The following is a 12,435-nucleotide window of genomic DNA, read 5'->3' as shown; positions in this document are numbered from 1 at the left end:
AGCAACTGGAAGTGTTGAGAGTGCAACTCAGTTACCGTCATGGACTCATAGGATAGTTAGGGTTGGAAAGGACCTTAAGATCATCTAGTTCCAACCCCCACTGCCATGGGCAAGGAAAAGCCCAATTTCTTAGTTGTCCTGAAGTACCAACTTTTGATGATACGGACTGGTGCTGTGCAGTAAATGTTTTGAGGAAGAATAGATCACAACTCAGGACACTGGTTAAAAAGTGAAATAGCTGGTTTCCAATCTCAACCTCATTACAAGTTTCTTCTGTAACCACAAAGGTCATTATCAAAATATAGTGGTCAAGACAGCCAAGTTAGCCCTGGAAATGGACCCCTAAATTAATGTAGTCCCAGTAGAAGTATTTCCACAGCAAAGCTTTTTGTTCCCGTACATTATTCCTATACTGCTGTATGGGTGCTGGGCCATATTTTATTTTTTCTTGAGCTAAGAAGCTTTTTCCTAAATACCTGCAGAGAAAATTGTGGCTGAATAATGCCCCTGATGACTTAGCTGCTTCAGGTATCAATGCCATTTAATCTGCAGAATGCCACTGGGATTAGAGACTGGAGAAATGTCAGCCTAAAATCCAGAAAAGCAGAAAAGAGGTTTACTCTACAGCAAGGATAATAATCCAGGCTAACTCTAAAAGTTAGTGTCTCACATAGGTAAGTTTAAGTATATGAAATATTTTAAAATAGATTATTGTGATGGCAGATCTAATATATTAGATCTAATGTATTAGATCTAATTAGATCTAATCTAGAAAGTTTGGAATCCCGTTCTAAAGTAATATTCTAAAGGCCAGAAATGCTTAGCAAGTTGGTGAAGTTATGGAACCATTACGTGACACACACCTACTTCTGGTACCATTTAGAGGTCTCATAAGTATTTCCATTAGACCCAGCTTTGTCCCATGCGGATATCTCTTGACATTTTGATCCTGTGCCATCTGGTTTTAACCAGCTACTTACTTCCCAATGAGCAAATTGTGTGACTGGTAGAGATTTAAACTGTTCATGACAACTTGAGCAATTGCTGCCAAATGATGTGGAATTATAATCCAGTGGATAGGCATTCTTGTCAAGATCTTTAAGCCCACAAATGAAAGCCTGTAATTCTAATTTGCTATTTAGGGACATGAAAACAAGATCTATGTTTTCCATAAAACTGGGCCTGCACCTGATACCGCTTGTCAGAAGATGCCTTATACTCCAAATCTTAGAAAATCAAAGCCAATTACCAAAGTTTTTAAAGCAGGGTTTAGGAATGGAGAAGTAGGCACCGCTTTGGGAAATTTCATCTCTGAACAGAAGAAGCTTGGCATAAAACCACTCTCACAACGAAACAGGACAGTCTTCCCCCCCCCAAAAAAAAGTGAAAGATGGCATGGAAGGCGGCCAATGTGAAATCAAAGCAGCCATAGCCAGGCTGGAGAGAAGTCAGCTGCAGATGAAAAGCAGAGATAAAAAACTTTGCATACTTTTCTCTGAAGCCCTGTGAGCTTGCATTCATGTGGGTGAATATCACTCATTTTCTAATGAATCACTGGAGCAGTTGAAGCAAATGACTAAATGAAGAGTAATTATGTGTTGCAACAAAATGCTAAAGGAAGCAGGGTGTCTTCAGTCTCCTAATGTCTTCAGACAAAGCCTCTTCTGGAAGATAAGTACTGACATGACATAAAGTATCAGCTCCAGTGCTGGAGTAATTGAGGGCTATTGGCTTGTTTCACAGGGGAGATTCTTCCGACCTTAGGACCTAGTGGGCTCTTCAGTGAAGAGGTGACTTGAATACTTGCTTATGGTCCAATGTTAATCCTTCCTTGATTCCTCTGCTGCCTAGCATGAGTAGGAAACAGAAACAAGGTGAGTAAGAGCAACAGCAAGAAGAATCATTCAAATGTGCATCTCTAATGACTGGCTGTAGGAACAAGAGGCTGCCAAATACCAGTTGTATAGCTTATTTGGCTGTACGGGGCGGGGGGAGGAGGCAGACACCTTTGTCTCACTGGCCTTGTCCAAATAGCTCTTTCACAAGTCTTCTATGGGTAGACGGTACCAACATAAACTAAAATTCTCCAGGAATCACCAAGGTTATGGATACCCTCTAAGGCTATCACCTTTACCCTGGGTGATGATGACACTGATGAGCTCTCTTGCAAGAGGGTTGTTTTCATGTTCACCTTCTTTGCGGAATCAGAGCAGTTTCCCCTGCAAATCTATCAGAAGACAGTGCACAAAATTCATAGTATCTCGCACTCTGCAATTCCCATATCCCACTGGCAAAATTGTTTTCTGTTTTTATCACCTTTTTTTTTCTGTTTTAATCACTTTATTTCACTTAGTTCAAAGTAGTTTTGCAGCAGTTAGGCTGGTCTGGACTTCAGTATGTGTCTTTCTTCAGTAAGAAGTAATGCAGTTCTGAGTAGCATCAGTCACCATAACTGTAGTTTTATCCTTAATAATTTAGAGTTCCTTCATGACTGTACCTCAACATGCAAGAAGGACTCAATAAATCTACAGGATTTGGGGTGGTAGGTTGTTTTGGTTTATGTGCAGCTTTCAAGGCATTAGAAATACAATTCACTTGGGAGCTTTTTCTTCTCTCTTCATTGAATGATGAAATTCATTTTAGCAACTGGAAAATCTTAGATTCGGTGCCACCATGTAAATTATCAGTTGGACAAAATGATTGCCATTGCCTTGTGTATTATTAGAAAAAGACCACATGGAACTGTGCAAGTGTCCTGTAATAAAGTGATTACAGTGTTAGACCCATGCCAGTTGAAAAATATGACTAATTGAATATTAGAATATTCAGAATACTCCTTCAATTATATGTTTGGCTGTCCACATAGACATAGGCAGTCTGTTGAAATACTATGTCAATTTGTACTATGGCAAGCTTGGAAGGTTTCCTTAGAAGAAAAGGGAAGGCTGGACAGCCTTTAGCATGTGTTGCAGTAACACCTAATCCTGCCATCTCGTCAGAGCCTGTTCATGGGGAAAGCAATGGGAAAGTAAACCCCAAAGGAACACCCAGGCAGTGCAGGAAGGTGCTCCTGTTTATCTTGTGAGGTCTGGTCCTCCAGCCCAAACTCATGCCTTGCTGTGGTGTGAAGTGTCATCCTGTGGCAATAGGAGGCACCTTTTGGGTGGCAGGAGAAATCAAGGTACCGGTCATGGCACAGCTTCTGCATCTTTTTGCAAGAACTTCTAGAATGATAGAATCATTTAGGTTGGAAAAGACCTTTAAGACTAAGTGTAACTGTTAACCCAGCACTGCCAAGTCCACCACTAAACCATGTCCCTGAGTGCCACATCTCCACATCTTTTAAATACCTCTAGGGATGGTGACTCAACCGCTTTCCTGGGCAGCCTGTTCCAATGTTTGACAACCCTTTTGATGAAGCAGTTTTTCTTAATATCCAATCTAAACCTCCCCTGGTGCACATTGAGGCCATTTCATCTTGTTCTATCATCTGTTACTTGGGAGAAGAGACTGATATCTCACTACAACCTCCTTTCAGGTAGTTGTAGAGAGCCGTATGGTCTCCCCTGAGTCTCCTTTCCTTCAGATCAACATTCCTACCCAACTTGCTGTCATTTGAAAACTCCTGAGGGTGCACTTGATCTCTTGGTCCAGATCACTGATAAAGATATTAAACAGAACTGGCCTCAGTACTGAGCCCTGCGGAACACCACCTGTGACTAGTCACCAACTGGATTTATCTACATTCACCACCACTTTTTGGGCTCAACCATCCAGCCAGTTTTTTACCAAGGGAAAACTATGGCTATCGAAGCCATAAGTAGCCAGTTTTTCCAGGAGAACGCTGTGGGAAACAGTGTCAAAGGCTTTACTAGAGACTACTTAGACAACATTCACAGCCTTTCCCCTACCCACTAAGTGCGTCACTTTGTTATAGATAGAGATCAGGTTAGTCAAGCAAGACTTGCCTTTCATAAACCCATGCTGACTGGGCCTGATCACCTGGTTGTCTTGTACATACCTTTTGGTGGCATATAAGGTGATCTGCTCCATAACCTCCCTCAGCACCAAGGTCACACTAACAGGCTTGTGGTTCCCTTGGTCCTCTTTCTGACCGTTCCTGTAGATGGGCATCACATTTGCTAACTTCCAGGCAACTGGGACCTCCCCAGCTAGCCAGAACTGCTGATAAAGGATTGAACATGGCTTGGAGATCACTTCCCCCAGCTCCCTCAGTACCCTTGGATGGATCCCATCCAGCCTCATAGACTTGAAGCAGTTTTTTGAAAGAACCTGATTTCTATTGCCAAATTACAGCCTCTGTAATTATAGTCTGGTTGCCTTGAGTTTGAATTGAATGCACAAATAAATAATAAATAAATTAAAATGTGTTTTAAAAATGCTAACTGGGCAGAATGGCAGAAAGCATAGGGGTGCGGCCATAGGGGTTGAAAAAGCATACTTTATTTTATTTTTTGATACTTTTTGCCTGAAATAGCCTCATATTTTCAGGTCAGCTTATGGCCAAGAAAAACACAGATCAAACCAAAGCCCACAGGAAACCGTAGCAGCCCTAAGAAAGGCCAGCGAATGAAGGGTGTAGAAAAATCACTGTGAATGATATCATTGACCACTGGCAGTGGGAAACTCTGAGGACTTGTAGCTGCTCATAAAGAGGAGTTGGGGAAATGAAATGTTAAAATATTCTGGATTTTTATTTATTTGTCTACTGTTTTCTAAGAATCCTGGGAAAACCAGCTTCATTATGATTGCCACCCATTGCTTTCTGACTTTTAAGGTCCCATGGATGCAATTTATGCCTCTGAGTTTCTATAGATACAGGAGGTTAAATCTGTTCCTGGCCTTGCGAAAGTTGCCAGGAGTTTTGCCATTCAATAGGACACAGATTTCACTGTAGATTTTCAGTGGCACAGTCTTAGACAGAGCAAGTCAAAATGCTGCCACTTCAAAGAGCAACACTTTACAAAGCAGAGGAGGCTCCATTTAGCAGTTTGTGGCTTAGAATCACTTCTGTTACTTTATCAGCATTGAGTATGCTAGCACAGTATGAATTAAGTGCACGGGATATGAGTTTCCACATTTAATTAGAAGCAGCTTTCTTGCAGATGTTGATGTGGACCTAATCCTAGAAAGCAAGAGTGAGGAAGCATAGAAGCAAATTGAGAGTGCTTCAGGTGGATATTGAGCTGGACTTATTAGATCACAATCATCTTCTGATGGTACAAAAGGGCTTTGTGTTCAAGTATTTTTTTACAGCTGGCCATGATCTTTTGTTAATGCATCTGAATGCACTGGTCTGTAGGCTGGGGTTTTGTTGCTCTCCTCTGCTGTCTTTCGGAGACTTGATTTCATGTGTGTGGTAGACTACATTTTAACACAAAGCCTGTGTCACAGATCACCTTTCCTACTGTTTCTGAGCACAGATTGTCCTTTCGTAGTATCTGTTGCAATGATTTTAATTGAAACGTGATACTGAGAAAGCAGAAAAGATATTGGGTATCATCAGTTCATGGTTTCCACAGCTCAGAAGTCAGGGAGCACGTGCCATGTGATGAGGCAATTCTCAGTAGACCACAATATGGGGAATGTGGAGCGTAGCTGTACTGCTGATGCTTTCTCAGCAGCAAAAGGGGGTCGGCTGACTTCTGAGCTATTTTTGTGCTTCGGTGTGTAGGCAACCTACAGTTAGTAGTTCATGGTACAGCCTCTTTGATGCTTTGCTACTGCTCTTTAGACTTGGTATCTTAGCACACAAGATATCCCTGCTTGCCTGCAGTTGCAGGTATTTCTACAAAAGCATGCTGGAATATTACCAAAGCTAAAATTGAAGTAGAGGCAAAATGAACCAAGGTCACAAGTCAGTGAATCTGGGACAAATCCATAGCTCTGCGTGCTACTCTGATGCCCTGTCCACCACATGTGGTGGATTGGTGTATGGTGCTCCTTTCCCAGCTTCAGTATCTGGCTTACACTGGCTAAAGTTCAGCCTAAACAATCTGAAGGTGATGTAGGTAGTCGTTGGTGGTTCATCTCGTAGAGATGGTGAAGGAACAAGGTTAAATACCACAGTTTTCTCACTCTCATCATTCCCCAGAGTCACGAAATAGTTTACAATGTTAAATTATCTGTATTAAAACTGTTTCTCCATGCAACTGGAGACCACCCAGAACCCAGATGCAGCAGCATCCTCTCCAAGGAGATGATAGGCTGAAATTATCTGGAGTTCACTGCCCATAAGGCATATTCTGGGCTTGTTATGTGCACACAGGCAGTGCTCAGGGGAGTTGTCTCGGAGCACTCTGTTTCTGGTGTGCTTTGTTTGCATTTGTGTAATGGAATCATTTAAAAAATAAATAACAGTTTAAAAATAAATTAGTGACCTTCATATTTAATGTTTATCTAGGATAACTGGCATCCATGTCCATACTAAAAAAAAACCCTTTACTGGCTTTATGAATCTGTTTATTCAAGTATCTGTATTTCAAAAGAGGCTCATAATATTTGCATGTTAAGTAACACACAGTTTCTTTTATCAAGAAAGTTTCTTCCCTATGTAATTCCAAGATGAAAAGAGAATGTTGTGCTTTGAAACAAAACTTTCAACTAAATTTGCCAGTCTCAATAGCACAAGTAGCTCCAGTGTAGTTTTCTTTGCCATAGACTCCAGACTTGCTGTAAGACCAAATCAAGAACCTAGCTGTTTGAAATGATTTATCGTTTTTTTCAGCTGTACCTGAAAATAGAAAGTGTCTACTGGTGTCACCAGAGTACTTTAGAGAGTTTTCCATGTGACTTTTAAATGAAAGACAAATTACTTACCAGGCATTGATTCTGTACATGTAGTCTTCATGTATGGTCAGAGGCAACATGGATTATTAGAAGAGCATTTACAGCAAATTGAGAAAATCAGATCTGAGACACACACCTTTATCACCCACTCCTTTTGGATGCCTCCGTGTGGCTTGTCCATTGATTTTACTTTAAGACATATTGACTATATTGTCCCAAATGTTCACTTCCTCGATGGAACTGGCTCCATCTAAGTCCTCTTTTGGGCTGAGCATTAAATGTCCTGCTGAAAGAGTCCTGAAACTCATTTCAGATGTGTTAGCTGGTGCCCATGGTGCCAATATGAAATCCAACAACACAAGTGATGTAATTTAATTATTCAAAGCCATTTTGAAAAAGCTTGGATCTTTCTTAATCAGACCTACTGTAAGATACGTTGGAGTGAGCTTATTGTGGGGATTTGAGAGTTGCAGGGATCAGTCGCCGAGAGTTCATACCCATATGAAAGGAACAGAAGAATTACAATGCTCTGCAAAGCTTTGATTAACTGTCTCCAGAGTAAATACAACCTCTGGAATAAAAGCTTTCTCTCACACCAGGCCCCAAAATTGGCAACTTTAGCACATTCTCTGTTCACCTCCAGGATGGCTGGCAGGTTCAGCCAAAGGAGAGAGACTGTAAATTACAACAAAAAAAGAATTAGAAGATGTTATTTTAGTCAGACTACTGAATGACTTCATTGCCAAGGTGGTGCACGGTGTGCACAGTAATCAGGCTTCTGTAGACCCATTGCAGTATCTTGCTCTTTGGGGTTGTGCCGGGGAAGGCTCAGAAAGAAATCTTTCAGCACACCCTTACGGTTGAATGATCAGGCAAGTCCTGTATCCTTTTCATTGTCCTTCTCTTGTATCTACCTCAGATCACTCTTTGCATAAGCAGTAATTCTGAATTCTTTCAGCCAGGACATCAGGCACCAGTTTTGCAGAACATGACCTACTCATGTAGACACGTGTGTCCACAGAGTTCCAAAAAGAGTATCAGAGGATCCTTGCTAGGAGCTGCCGTTGAATGATTTTCACCCAACTCCACTGCATTATTTTAAATTCTGCCCTGATTCTTATAGAGAAATGCAAAATATTAGAAAGTTCTTTGTGCTGTGCTATGTTTATGTTGTCAGAGCTAAAATCTCACTGTTAATTACTGGATTTAGTTTCCTGCTCTGCCATTGCTCTCCCATGCAGGCAAGCTGAATTGCCTTGCAGTATTTCAAGTGAGATGTTTACTGCCAGTGTTAGCCAAAGAAAGGATTTTAAATGCTCCCTTATTTTGAATTATTCTCCCTGCTGATTGTATGCTTCTTCAACTCACTTTCCCTAGGCTCTAAACATCTCTTAGAAAAAACAACCTGTCTTTCCCACAGCAAGGTTGTCCCCCAACCTCTCTTCCTGAGAGCTGGCATGCATGAAGCAAAAACAAATTGCAGGACTGGAGTTTTCAAGGGAACATACCTACCATTAATGAAAAGAAAAGAACGTTTCCCATTGAACATTGCCATCAGGTAGGTGACTGAACAAGAGGCAGCAAGAATAACAGGCTGTAACATAGCTGGAAACTTAATTAATAAAATTAGTAGTTGTGGATCTTTTTAACAGGACAACTTAGAGAACATTAATTCTGAGTGTTTCCGTGTAGCTTAGTGGAGCTAATGCTATGACTGTGTGAACATTTATATGGAGAGGAGAAACTGGTGGTGCAAGTCGGGAATATTCTTTAGTGCAAGGCTGTATTGGAGAGACTGCTGCCAACACCAGAGGAGGTCGACATTTCTTTACCCCATTTTCTGAAAGCTCTGGCTCAGGTCAGCTCAGGGAAATCTCCATGTTCATGCCTTCTGCTGTCCACTTGCTTTTCCCGATATTGCCAACACATGTAGATGTTTGCTAAATTCACCATGCCCTTCGTTGTCACTAGGCAAGGGGAGCTTTCTCTTGAATTTGAAATTCAGCTTTTGAGTCAACCTTCTCATGCAGCACCCTGCTTTGCAATTTTTTTGCACTTACTCACTTAGGAAAGTGACTAAATTGTGCTTTTTCTTTATTTTGTTTAAAGTTGCTAGTTGGTCTTTAATTTTTAAGGAGGGCAATGGTTATTCTGTACTTTGTTACCTGCAAGTCTTGTGAATCATCTTTTACAACAATATAGCAGGTTGTTGTCTTTTTTTATCCTTCCCATAGAATTCCCAGGACAGCAGCCTGCGTTCTACAAAGTCCAAAGTGCCAGCCAAGGGGTAGAAAAAGCAGCACCAGAAAGGGACTTGTAAAGCAGCAGGGAGTGTGTGGCTTCTGAGAAGGGGAAGATGCATGCTGAGGGACTTCAGGATGTGCTGAGACTGTTGTGAGGCAGATAGGTTCTACCTCACTGTAAACAGAATTGTGATGGTAAAAGCAAGCAAACCCCAAAAGATGCACCTTGCAACAACACAGGGTTCAGATGGGGAATTAACTGCTTTTAATCTACTTATTCTGTCTCACTTTGAAGACTTTTTGCAGGGCAAGGTCGTGGAGGCAATGAACATAACATTTCAGTTTAAAAGTCTTACAAGTATTTTTAGGGTGCTTAAGATAAGAGTCTGGGGAGGCCCATCTCAGTGTCATGCTTCTCTGGTTAATGCATCAGTAAGACATCACTTGTGTAGTCTCTTTCATCACTAGACTTTTTGAACTCTGGCATTGTGTGTGACTGATACTACCAAAGTCATGGTAGTGTAAGGCGTAACAACCAGTATGAGCCCCAGTTTGCAGTGGGAAGTCATCTAGAGTCACCTAGGTGCTAAAAACCCCACAACTAAGGCCCCAGCCCTCTTTCCCTCCCAAACCTCAAGGGCAGATTTGTTTAATGTGAAAAGCAGTGATGCCTACTATTGCGTGGAGCTCATGGTACAGCTAAGGACTTCTCTTTGTGAAATGCTCATCTGTATAGAGATTTTTCGCAAAGCCTGTTTATCCTAAACCTCTCATAAGCTTGATTTTGAGAGCCGAAGGATATTTGTTTCCCTTACACTTCTTTCCAGGGGAATAAATAAGCCCAGACTGTTACCAGGAGAGAAGAAGACCTAAACTTTACATCTGTGAAGGGGAAAGGGACTGCTGCAGAAACACATGCAAAAAGCCTTTGTAATAAACACTGCCCAGAACATGAATATAGTACATGGCTTCATTGAGATGATGCAGGTTAAAGGTAAAGCAAATTTCTGCAGTGTATGCATGGAGTTTCAGATGTCCTCTTCTCATGCAGTGCTGCCGCATGGTAGTGTCTACAGAGCTCTTAGTGACTTATCCTGGGAGCAGCCATGAGTGGAACTCACAACTCTGGTCTGCAGAGAGCCTTTCCAGTCATACTTGGCAGTGTATCAAGCCACTGGGTCTCAGGTGGGCAGGGTCCCCTTTGTCATGGAGAGACAATGTGGGACTGCACAGTTGCAGGTGTGTGGTGTACCTGGGCAGCAAACTGGATATTGTCAGCAGCACTGCATTCCTTCTCCAAGCACAACATGAACCTTTCCACTGCGTGATCTTTTGGGGATGTCTAGAAAAGTCTTTATCGCTTCACTGGACTGTGCTTAACCCACTGACTGATGAAGGCTAGGACTGATTTGCCTCCACGTTGTTGTTCTTCAGCACTTTAGAGCCAGGCCTCCCCTTTGGCAGAGTAGGTGTCTGAGGCATTAGGATCTCTTGTTTTACCACCTCATTACTTACCTGGACATCCATCTCTTGCAGCCAGTGGTTTGCTATTGCTGGCAAAGTATTAGAATAAAAAATACTAAAAAAAAAAAAAAAAAAAAATGCCCACATAAACAGAAAAGCCAAACTCAAACCAGAATTCAAAGTTGCTGCTTAAATTTGGGACTTACTATTGCTTGCATGAGTGAAATGAAGGATTTGGGTTTGTTCCCTCCCCCTTAGCGCTTCGTCCATTTTCCAATTTCTTCTGGTTACATTCATTTTCTTTCCCAGTTGCAGTTCTCTCATGTTAAGCCTGCACTAAGTCATGAGCCAGGGGTGTGTATTGTTCATCACACCATGAGGATCTCACTACCCATACATCTTGATGCAGTTTTGTATGGATGATTGCAGAGTTTGCAGATCCTTTTCCCCCTCCCTCATAGCTGTTTGTGAGGTTTTGAGCCCTTTCTTCTGCAAGCCTTGCTGCCATGGTTTTCTTTTCAGTGGTTTGGATGCTGAGACTAGCATTTGCGCCAGTGCCATATTGCTTGTTTTCAGCAGCACTGCTGGACTATTTAACTTTTTTCCTGACTCGAATCTAATCTCACAGTATGGTTGTCTATACTGTCTGAAGTCTGTCTCCAGCCCTTCTGCAGGAGCTTTGGGGTCCTGTGGGTACTGGACTCTTATCAGCTTCTCTGCTGACTTCCTATGTGATCTTGGAGCAGTCAATTTGGATGCAGTTTTCAGCAGCACTGTTGAAAGTAAGTGAGATTTCTGCTCCTAAGCTACTTCAGCCTTTCAGAGCATTGTTCTGTCTATGGTGTCTGTTTGTCTTCCCACCTCTCCTCCTAATGTTCAGGCTGCTGGCTTTTTGGAGCACTGCTGCTTCTTGCTGCTGTTTCTGTGTATGTGCCCTTGGCCTAATGCAGTGGGATCCCTGTCTCAAGTAACAGTGATAGCATCTCAGGTGGACAAATGCAGGACCGTACTGGAGCTCACTGTGAATGAATCTGAAATCTAGGCTGGAACGGCCTGAGCAAGGGATATTGATATTAAATGCTCTTCTCTGTTAACCAGTTGCATATGGCTGCCTGAATATGGCTGCAAGCAGCCCTGTTTAACATTCAGGAGTTTTCATCTGCAGGCGTGGGTCACAAATAGTGAATATGGGGTAACCAGGATCCTGTAGTGAGCCCATGAGTTGTGGATGTGTCCAACTCACATGGGCAGGGCAGTGGCTGCTTGTCAGGGCTTGCAGATGCCATACACCCAATTGCATCTGAAGCCTGGATCTGGCCACACAGCAATCCAAGAGCCAGATCCAAGAGCCAATGCAATGCACTGCAGCAGCTGCTGCAGGTGGAGGAAGGGAAGAGTAAAGAGCCATTAGATGCCCTTAATAAATATCTACCCAGCTATGATATAAAGAAGGGGGAGGAAGGGCAGAGGAAGGTAGAAGGGAGGCAGGCAGGCAGGCAGGAAGGAAGAAAGGAAGGACTGTGTGCTACTGCAGGGGAATTTTTTAATCTTATTTTGGTTGAAGAAATAGAAAACACTGCTATGTAAAATATGCCAAAATACATTTATTTTTTTTTTAAGGTAAACATTGATGGGGTGTTTATTCCTCCAGCATTTCCATGTACATGTTGAAATATTTGAATCAATGTTTTAAAAGAGGAATTTATAGCAGAAATCCCGATACATGAGTTTACTTAAATGAGCAATGAGTACACGCCAGTTCCATCAGAAGTTGATCTGAGGAGCACAGGAGATACTGGGTAGTGGGTGTGCTGTTCTTTGTGCCTGTTTCTTTGCAAGTGGGAATTTGGGGTCCTAACTTTATGGTTCTTTTTTGTAAATCTCATTGTAAATCTGGCATAGCATTGCTCATTGGAAA

At 42.1% G+C, this 12,435-nt stretch overlaps 2 long non-coding RNA genes across 5 annotated transcripts in view; both read left to right on the top strand.

Moving 5' to 3' along the window:
• LOC133278856 (uncharacterized) overlaps window positions 1–11,568 on the top strand; it is a 41,884-nt gene extending 30,316 nt beyond the window's left edge. The window contains exons 4-5 of the long non-coding RNA XR_009746710.1: window positions 11,181–11,299; window positions 11,398–11,568. This is a non-coding gene — a long non-coding RNA (uncharacterized LOC133278856). The remainder of the gene's footprint in view (window positions 1–11,180; window positions 11,300–11,397) is intronic.
• Window positions 1–12,435, top strand: part of LOC133278855 (uncharacterized) — an 82,103-nt gene that overhangs the window by 39,814 nt on the left and 29,854 nt on the right. The gene's annotated exons all lie outside the window — the stretch shown is intronic.

The sequence above is a fragment of the Pezoporus flaviventris genome, unplaced genomic scaffold (assembly GCF_033815535.1).
Source record: "Pezoporus flaviventris isolate CSIRO_AGI_PZ_B2104156 unplaced genomic scaffold, CSIRO_AGI_Pfla_v1 ptg000070l, whole genome shotgun sequence".
Lineage (NCBI taxonomy): Eukaryota > Metazoa > Chordata > Aves > Psittaciformes > Psittacidae > Pezoporus > Pezoporus flaviventris.
The sequence above is the reverse complement of the archived record's forward strand: the minus strand, read 5'-3'. Positions and strand labels throughout refer to the sequence as shown.